Source organism: Panthera pardus, unplaced genomic scaffold (assembly GCF_024362965.1).
Source record: "Panthera pardus isolate Hobbes unplaced genomic scaffold, ASM2436296v1 HiC_scaffold_13, whole genome shotgun sequence".
Taxonomy (NCBI): Eukaryota; Metazoa; Chordata; class Mammalia; order Carnivora; family Felidae; genus Panthera; species Panthera pardus.
In genome coordinates, this window is record NW_026526688.1 from 172717833 (window position 1) to 172728500 (window position 10668).

The 10668-nt window shown below is 41.6% G+C and overlaps 1 long non-coding RNA gene across 1 annotated transcript; it reads right to left on the reverse strand.

The window, feature by feature from the left end:
• Positions 1 to 1333: 1333 nt before the first annotated feature.
• Positions 1334 to 9448, reverse strand: LOC109246365 (uncharacterized). Its single transcript, XR_002071320.2, has 2 exons — positions 9229 to 9448; positions 1334 to 1450 (listed from the first exon to the last, which is right to left on the reverse strand). It is a non-coding gene; the product is annotated as an uncharacterized LOC109246365 (long non-coding RNA).
• Positions 9449 to 10668: the final 1220 nt, after the last annotated feature.

The window sequence follows — 10668 nt, forward strand, 5'->3', positions numbered from 1 at the left end:
CTTTAGAGTTTCAGAGATTAGAAAAGCCTTTTCCAAACTTTTTTGATCCGTGCCCACAGTAACCACTTCATAAACCACTAGGACAATTATATACATAAGTATATGTAATGAAAGTGATCCCCTAATTTATTGCAAAAATTGGGAAAATTATTACTTTTGAAGATAATAACTGCTGATCCAACAAGAATAAACTGGGGTTGTTCTTGGAAAACGGAGCCACATGTCAGAAAAACACTTAACCTTATTTATTTTGATGCATCCTGTTAATTTATCATGTATTCTAGTTAATTATAAAAATGCTTTTCAGGATCTATTAAATTGATTTTGTAACCCACTAATGAATCCCTACCCAAGTATTTTGATTCCTTCTAAAGTCTTGTCTGACCGTTCCACCATTCTTGGGATCCAGAAGCGCTGAAGATTAGCATACACAAATATGGAGAAGTTCTGGAAAACTGAAGGGGTTCTAATTCCCATAGGTACACATATTCTGTTTCTCTTCATTCATTCATTACCTATTTTTTCAACCACTCATTCGTCAAATACTTGGAGCACTTTCTGTATTAACAAGTGCTGGTAATGATCAGATCCTGGATGCTGGAACCTGGTGGTCCCTACCCTTGAGGAATTCTTGCCTTCTGGCAGGGCAAACGCATCTGAAGATACATCATTTCGGGACAGTGAGATAAGTGGTGCTGTACAGAGATGATCAAAAGGTCTTAGGAACCTGGAAGAAGGATCCACCAACTTCGGCAGGGAGGAAGGAGGGTTCCGGGGAGAAGAGTGACATTTAAATGTACGAAGTTCTCAAGGAAGGCTTGGAGGCATCAGGGCGTCGGCGGAGCTACGGCCAACCAGCCTCTAGGCTGCTCCACGTGGCTCTCTCGCAGGGCAGGAGCGGTTCTGGGGCTGACTTGCAGCCCCATCTATCCCTGCGGTGTTTCTCAGATTTATTTTAAACGTCATGAGAGTACTCAACCCCGCTCTATTTTGGTCCCCCCAAACTAGCTGACCCATCCAACTTACCCTGCTTGAATTTTCTCCTAGCATTTTACACCTTCTAAATACACTATATAATTTACTTATCCGGTATGTTTACTACCTGTTTCGTCCTCCTGGAACTTAAGCTGAAGGAGAGGATTAGTCAGTTTCGTTTGCTTCGGTGTTCCGCCCGCCCCTCGCCTAGTCCGTTCACAACAGGTTCCTGATAAATAATGGGGATGACCTGAAAGAGCAAATTTCTGTATCCAAGACATAATTTCCATGGGCTCATTTCTGAAGGAAAGTGTAGAGGAAAATCAAGACCTACAAGGAACCATTTCTAATAACAGCCTTTTCGTCCCTCACTTCAACAGTGTTTATTGATCACCTGCTCCCCATCAGCCCTGCTTTGAGCACTTGGATTTCAGAGAGGAGGACAGATCTTCTTTTCTGTCTTCTTGGCGTTCACCTGCCGGAATGGAAGCAGACGTTAATGAGCTATGTAATTGCAAATCTGAGAGATCTACAAAGGAAAAAAAAAGTACAGGATGCTCTAAAAGCCTGAAACGGTAATACATGACTTGGGCTGGGAGGTCAGGGAAGTGATTTTTAAGCTGAGTAGAAATGAACTCAGTAAAAGAGAGGGACGGGAGAGAGAGCATTCTAGCGTAATTACAAAGGTCGAGGAGTCGGAGAGAGCCTGTGTGTGGGTGTGGCCTAGACAGTGAGGAGGAGGGGCTTAGTCTAACAGCGGAGGTGGGCGGAGCAAGGTGGGCGGGGCAGACCAGGTAGCTCCCCAGTGGGTGCATCAGGCGTTAAGGGACTGGCACTTTGGTCGGGAGCAAAGGGGAGCCGTGAGAGGGGTGTCACGTGGGGGATGCTGAAATGAAAAAATAGTCAGGCTTAAGTGCAGACAGTGGATTAGGGAATATCGCAGAGCAGCTATGGGGGAGTCCGAGAGGAGGGTGCTGTGGAGCTCAACGCGAGGTGTGATGGTCGGAGTGATGAAAAGCTGTGTGTAAGTTAGAGAAATAATTAAGACATAAAATGGAAGTTAATGGCTTTTCTGTACTTTCAGATAGATCGGTGACGGCTTGTATGTATAAGACTTTTGTATGTTTCTATGAACCAAAGTAAAAATAAAGAAGCCTCTTGAATTGTTTGTCAGCAGTCTCTGTGATGTGTATATGGATGTTAGTAAGAAGTGAGCCCAGTCCACAGCGATCTAGTAGCCCCTGGGTGGCTGGTGGGTTTTCTGGGGATGCAAATGAGGGAATGCTATGGGGAAGGTCCGGAGATAATAAAAGGGGCCTGTGTACATGCAGATAACCGGTCATGCAACAGGACCCTCCCTCCTTTCCCGTCCTTCCTTCCAACCGTGCTTCTTCCTTTCCACATCCTTCTCTCAGCCTACAGTTTATGATTAGCGGTTCTTAATGTTCCTTGGAGCTTATCCCGAGAATAATGTGCATCTAATACACACAGAAAATGTCGCATTATATATCAGGAGCCCTGGGGCCCCAGACTAAGAATCTCTGACCTGTAGGGTTTGTAAAATAGCAATTCATAGACAAAAATAAATATATCTAGCCAATAAGTATATGAAAGGTGGTCAAGCTCACTAACCATCACTTGAACCAACCGGACATAACGTCTTTTATTGATCAGATCGGTAATGATTCAAAAACTTGATACAACCCAGCTCGGCCATGGTGGGAAGAAGTGAGTCCTCTTGTACACACAGGATAAGCACAAGATGGAACAGCTTTTTAGAGAGCAACTAGGCAGTAGCTTTCATAATTTTAAATGCCTAGATCCTTCAACCTAGTGATTCCAATCTTAAGAAACTATCCTTTAGGGAAACAAACATACGTGTGCAAATAGTCAAAGGTGTTCATCGCAGCAATGACTAGAAAATTGGGAACTGCCTAAATGACCACCAAGAGGGAAATGGTTATATACCATTTGGAACATACCCATGCCATACAGCACGATACTATGCAGTCCATAAGAATGAGCTTGGTCTGTACTGACAATATACTAAGTGAAAAAGGCAAATTGCAGACCGATATGTGTAGCACAATATAGTCTCTATCAGAGAACTCACAACATATATAAATATATATATAAATGCTTATATATAAATGCTTTTGTATACATTTAGAAAATAAATACATGGATGTACAAGAAACTCAAAATCGTGATTAATTCTGGGGAGTAGGATTTGGTCGAGTGGATGAGGGAGGGAAGTCTCTGAATTTTCCTCCTTTATTTATGCACTTCTATACTGGTTGAATTTGTTTTCACAAGCCTATACTACTTTATCTTCATTCTTAAATAATAATAATAATAATAATAATAATAATAATAAAGGTAGCATAAGAATTCTTCCCCTTCAGATTTTTTTCAATTGTACAGATCTAACTTTAAAATTTGAGCTGGGAAAAGAAGCAAACAGTTAAGATGTACCCTAGTGTCCTCCTCTGATGAAAATATTTCAGGGATGTCCCATGTGTCGGGGGTCAAGTCTAAACACCTTCCTGTAACACTTCAGGTTCTCCTAAATTCAGCCACTCGTCTACCCCTATAGTGTCTTCAGCAATCTTCCAACTCACAGCTTCCAGCCTCACTGGAACATGCTAGGATGTGGATTCCCCAGGATTATTGCTGCATGTTAGCTCTATCAGGTTGCTCACGCGCCTGTGAAGACATCCCCGGCTGCCTAACACTCATTCTGTTCTCTGAGACTCAGTTCAAGCATCTTCTCCAGAACATCCAGCCCTTTAGCCAGCTGCGCCCCAGTCTGGTAAGGTGTTGCTCTGAAATGTTCCATATCCCCAGGCATACACCCTGCATTATTTTACTTGTTGTACCCTACTGCCTCTTTAGTTTAGTATCCCGTTTCCCCTCTAGATGAGAACCTGCTGAACGCAGAAGTTGTGCTGTGTGTCGCTTAGGTGCCCAATGTCTATCCCAGTGCCTGGCTGTTGGAAACTCTTACCAAGTGACCATTGGGTGGTACAGTGCTCACATCCTCTTTCTGGAACCCACTTATTGGCAGCCTCAAAGAAATACGGGAGACCAAATTTTAAAATTCCTCACGAGTTACTTTTTTTTTTTACATAGAGCATAAATTAAAATTTAGAACCACAAAAACACAGCACTTTAGACCTGGAAAGGACTTAAGAGTTATCTAGAGAGGTTGTTTTCAATCAAGAGTCTGTGAGCTAGTGCAAGTCTGCATGCTCTGAGGCAAAATGAGAAAAATATGAGCAATGGAGCAGAGTTTTTAAAAAATTAGGTTAGATGCATTTGGTTTAAATGATGCTCTCTTATTCTGCTATTATGTCTCCCTCCCATTTTAAGGTTATTAATGAATTATGTTGTATAGGGATTGTTTTTTAGTTTAGTTGGTCTGTTATATAAAAAAAATCTGGAAACCCCAGATCTTGTGTCTTTCTCCTCAGAACTGAGACCCAGAGAGATTATCGCTTTGCCCAGAGCCGACAAAGAAATGCACGTTTCAGTTTAGTATCCTTCTGCTGGCGTGTGTAATGCAATTGTGTATGTATACAAGTGTTATATATGTTTGGTGTAATTGTTTTTTTATTCAGTATTTCAAATCCAGAAATGCAGCAGGTAACATATTTGTTGTATTACAATGAGAAACAGGCTTCTTTTCGACAAGTGTCTATAACCATATAGTATTGCTGCCTGTTAGTATTTGGTGAGGTTTGAAGAAACGTCAGTCTTGAAATTATATATATGCAATATTATTATTGACTTTGGTATGGAAATAAAGACTGTTTACTATCAATTTTTGGATGCTTTCTAAGTTTGAATGTGTTGCAAGTACCTTAAAGAAAGAATTTAAAGTGACTTTGAACTTGTCTATTGCTTCAACTCTGATTTTAAACATCTGAATGCTGTCCGACTAAGAAATTCCACTTCTAAGAGTTTATCATGAGAAAATAATGAGAGATGTGTTCTTTAAAGCATTTGTGGTAAAGATTAGAAAAAACACAAATGCCCAATAATATGGAATTGGTTCAATACATTCTCACATAGTTATGCATGGCTGTATGTTGATCTTCTTTTGGATACTTGTTTGTATCTTCTTATTTTTATTTACCACCCCTTATACTTAGATAAGTAAAAAGTTTTAAAATCCATCTAGCTTAATATTGTCCAAAATAATGTTTCTTACCTGCTTTTCTCACGCATTTTTCCAATTTGACATTATTGATTAATACAATTTGATAGCCAATCAAAGTTCGGTATATATAGACTCCAAATTTTATTTTTTCAAGTTTAGCTTTTACATCTTCTGTTATTATGTAGCTTAGCTTAGTTTCAATACGCAACACAAGCTGCTGTCGATCAGCACACAGTCTGATGGAAAAGCGGTCATTCTTATTTTGAACACTATACTCTCTGGCAAGTTCATGTTTTAGACTTGTACATTCTAATTAACTATCAATAAGGACCAAGCACAACCATAAACACAAAGGTCTAAAGACATTTGAAGATGTAATCGGTCTCAGTATGTATTTTCCCTCTAGACCTGGCTGCCTCTTAGCTCAGAGTAGGAAATTTGGCCATGGGATTTACCAGGGTTGCAGGCTGTTGGCCAAAAAACCAGAAGGAATAGCATCCTTAGCATTTCCAGACCCCCCAAAAGCCTCTTTGAAAGAGGAAGACAAGAGATGCTTTATTACATCAAAGTTATGTATGCCTGTGTGTGCACCTGCGTGTGTACCACTGTGTGAACCAGTGTGCGTGTGTTTGTGTGTGTGGCTGAGAGATGGGAGGGGGAGGCGGTGAGAGGGAGTGGGAAAGGGGAGAGGGAAAGGGAGAGAGAAAAGGTGAGTGAGACTGTGTTAAAGGTTCCTGGACTCTCTGGCACTACGTTGATTTTTTTTCTTCAGGTAAGCTTCACACCCAGTGCAGAGCTCAGACTCAGAACCCCGAGATCAAGACCTGAGCTGAGATCAAGAGTCAGATGGTTAAACGTCTGAGCCACCCAGCGCCCCTCTGGCACTAGATTAATTCTAATTTGCTGTTATAGCTTCTGATGGTTCTTCCCAGCAGTTGTTCTACTTTTAATTGGTTAATTAATGAGTTGTTCAAGGTCTGACTCTTTCTAGAACATAAGGCACATGAAGGCTGGAACCATGTGCCAGCCCCCAGTACCTAGCCCAGTGCTATTTGCATATGTAGTAAGGATTTAATAAGTGGTTGGTAGAATAAATGCCTGTATGGGTTTTAAAAAACCTTATTTATTTCTGTTTGTACTTTGTCTAGCAGCTTCTATGGCTAGTATGGCTTTATATCTGCCAGCTGCTTCTTAAAGCCATTTCTACAAGAGGACCATTTTCATCAGACTGGGAGAGGGGCTTGTTGGCTATTTCTGCAGCAGGAGGGGAGGCGACCCTTCATCCTTAGTGAACTTTGGAAGGTGGGATCCAGGCCTCAGCCCTGTTCTGTGGTAGGCTCCTCCCTTTCCTAGCTGCTCCTACACTCTAGATAGTTTGGTGACAAAAGCCAAGCATCTGTTTCAAGATTCTCAGGAACACAGGGCTGCAGCCTTTTTAGGACAACAGATTTGGATCACTGTATGGCTGTGGGAACTCCAGCCTGCTCATAAACAATGTATGCCTCCATCTTTAATCTGTGCAACATACTGTGCTTGCCTCCAGAGAGCTTGGTGAAGGCAGTGATTTTTGCCTGATTGGTTTGTGGCTCTGTCTCCATCTCTGAGGATGATGCATGAATGCCTGCTCTGTGGGCACTCAGAATCTATTTGCCGAATGAATGAACAAATGATGAAATGTCCTCATGGCCTTTGAATACCATCTTGTGTTTGATGCACCTTTTGGCTATAGCTCACCTGGTTAAAAACTTGAAATCTGTGCTATTTATGAAGAGGGCAACCGTTTGCTAACCCTCGCCCCCAAATAACAGTTCCAATACTCTGCTACACAGTCCTAAACTGGATTCCACTTCTCCCATTTCCTCTTACGGAACATGCCAGACCCTTAATATTGGCAATCATGTGCTAGTCTGTATGTTACAAATTTCCAAATTTTCTGATCAACCACAGATTTTATAAATGTAAAAAATCGGCTTTTTCGGTTTTTTGATAAAATGCTACATTTTCAAATCATTCTTTTCCATAAGAATACCAATTTTTGCTATGTGATTCGGAATTAGACAAGAGGAGATAAATATATACTAAATTTAAAATTAGTCTGCCTTCTTTTATAAACAACAGAAATTTCGTCACTCTCAGTTTGCCTTGTCTGGCAGGAAACTCAGAACTAAGATTTGTGCCCTCTTGTGCTATCTATATTTACCCTCAATTTTCTGAAACCATGGTTTCACCTCTGTTTCCCTTCCTTACCTTGTTCTTTTAATCTTCTAAAAAAAATAAATGGCATCATGTTTTGTTGAAAGTGCCCTCAAATTCTTTTCCAGTAAATCCAAAATTATAATTAATGAGAAGAAAACTACTTCCCAAACCATTCACAGGTCCTTTTCAAAGCCTGCATTCCAAGAGTCTATCAGTGCCCCCTTCCAACTCACTGGATATCAACTTTCTTAACGAGTTTGATTTCTTTAGCACTCACAGGCACCGGAAAACACGCATGGTGTGCGAGAACATGAGCGTGCAGCAGAAAGAACCCGGGTGTGCAGTTAGGGTGTGCAGACAGTAGAACTGGGTTCTTGTTACAATTCCACTTACTAGCGGAATAATCTTGGACAAGTCACTTAACCTCTCTGTGCCTCAATGTCTTTTCTGGACACTGGGTATAAAATCACGTGCTGTGCTTACTGCATTGGGTTCTTGTGATGTGAATGAAATAACACGTGTCCTTGTGTTTTGTAAACATTACAGTTGTCTGCATTCCTGTGCCCCCCCCAAATCTGTATGTTCTTCAAGACCAGGGACGACACGTGGTTCATACTGTGTTCCCAGGGCCTTGTTTGTTGACCTGAAGATGTACTTTAAGAGAGGGCACTAGATGTGGGTGAAATGAAGTTACCCATTCTTTTATTTCAGAAGTGGGTCATTGGTGTCTGGTTATTAACAAACCTTCATTGGGCAGCTGGATTTAATTGAGCACCTTCTGCATGCTTTCTTCTGCCTCTAGGATATTGAATTGAAGAAGAAGTATAGAAAATAAACAGAAAAATGGAAGTACTTGAACACACATACACTCATACACACCCCATTACAGATTCATAAATGTCAGGGGTCACAAAATGGTGACGTCAGGGCGAAATCTGCCTCCAGACATGCCTTATTTGGCTCAAACATTAATTTTTAAGATGTAACCCAATAAGGGGCGCCTGGCTGGCTCAGTTGGTGGAGCATGTGACTCTTGATCTTGGGGTTATGAGTTCAAGCCCCGTGATGAGTGTAGGAATTACTTAAAAATAAAATCTTTAAAAAAATGTAACCCAATAATTTGAAATCCAAAAATGTGGATTTTTTTTTTTCTTCTCTTGAAATTGTGAATAGCTGGCCACACTAGGCCAGGGCCCTCTGAGCGGGATAGCTGGCCGATGCAGCAGTCACCATTTTAGGCACATCCCTGACAGTTCACCACAGAGGCAGCCCCATCACTTCCTGTTGTCTCCTGAACACCAAGGCAGATGGGAGCTGCTGCTTGTTATTCACGTTTATTATGTTCGTGCTTAAATAGCATTTGCTGCACACCAGTCACTATTGTAAGCTCGTTGGTTACCTCCCTACCTATTACAGGTAAAGAAACTGAGGCAGAGTCAGTGCGTGGTGGATCCAGGATCCCAGCCCTGTTCATCTGGCTTCCAAGTTCTCACTATTAGTCACTCAGCTATGTCACATCTCGGCGGGATGGGGGGGTGGGCGGGGAGGAGGAGATCAAAAATCATACCTAACTACAGTGCAAAGTTGTGCCAGAGCCCCTGGTCCAGAGCAATGTGCTCTGTCTAATTAGAGAAGGATTCACAAAGGAAGTGTGCAAAGTTGAAGAATTTTGAAGATAAAAAGAATCATGAGCCCAGGCATGTTATATGTACTGTGCAGAGTCATGCTCGAGACCTGAGAGCCGGGCATACGGAGGGCCAGCTAATGTAGCTGAATGAGGCGCTGACAGAAGACAGACAGGAGGTGAGGTGGGGTAGCTGTGCCCCGCGGTCTGGAGCTGGGATCTGATACCCAGCCTGGAGCTGGGATCTGATACCCGAGGAAAGTAGACTGACCTGGGCGGGTGAGGGAGAGAGGGAGGCGATAAGGTCGAAGTCCTGTTTGACCAACGCGATGTGGGATGAATCGGCATTCTTACAGGAGTCCTGCTGAACTTCATTCATTGCTTTCACAATGTAAGAAAGTTTTGTAACACAGGTGTCCCTATAATACTGGCCCGACTGTTTACTTCTGCTTCAGTCCCTGAGCTTATGAGCAAATACTTCAGGCACTATAACGAGCAGAAACTTGAGACAGAGCTTATCTTGTAATGCTGGGTTTTGCATCACATCCAGGGTGTGGTGTTACTTTAGAAGGCAAGTTCAATAATTACGTGTTTACAGATTGAGCAAACGTGCATGCATCCTGAGACGGCTCAGAATTTATACTTTGAGAGCCCAGTGGACTAACTTATTCAGCTGGACAGGAGGCTCAGTACCTGGATGTATCAAGTGGTCGCAATATATTCTCTCTCTCTCTCTGTATGTAATATACACATACATACTATATATATGTATGTACATATTCAATATATATGTGTATATATAATATGTATTTATACACATACATACTTACATTGGACATTTATGCAGCAGCTTGTACTTAATCATACTTATTTACAAAATAGTTCAGGAAAGCTTGGAGATGTTAAGTGAATTGAAGCTAATTCAGGCAATCCCAGGTCATTGACCTGCTCAGTGTGTCCTCTATTTTTCACGTGTGATCTATTAACTACAGTACTTTTTGTTTTGATGTTCTCGAATAACCTAATGAAGTGACACAGATTAAGGTTACAAGCATTAGGGTGACCTAAACTGGCTTTTTTAGAAAATAAAAATGCTGATTAAACAGATTCTTTTTCTCTCGCCTGGAGAGAGATTGGAACCAGGTTGACTTCTCTGCTCTTGATAGAGCTTGTCAACTATTGTCATACAGTAAGTGTTTATAAGCATCAGTACTAATGATCTACAGCTCACACCTCCAGCTAGTCTCTGGTTTCCCTGGTTTATTACTCTTAGATGATTTCTTCCTTTTCTATCTTTGCATTTTCAAGGACAGTGCAAGGCATAATAGTTATCTGATTCAGGGCTTTCTAAACACATTTGAAATATGGCGATCACTTGTTATTCTAGCTCAATAATAAACCTAAAGGCAAGCTTTCAAGCACCGACTTGTCCTTTCCCTCCTAATTCCAGCTACTGCTCACTTAAAGTGCAGGGCTTTGAAATTATCTGCTTAATTGGGCTACATGTCACTGCTGTCTGTAGAAGTGGCTTTAAGATGCAGGTGTTGGCTTTTTGGGCCTCCTTTGCTGTGATTTTACATGTCTTGTTTTCATTGCTACACTTGCTCCCAGGACCAAGCAACATCCTTAGGCTCCCCTGGGGCAAATAGGAAGGGGCACACCTTAGATTGTTCTATTCTTTTTGAAGTAGATGCCATCTGAGTTTGGCCCT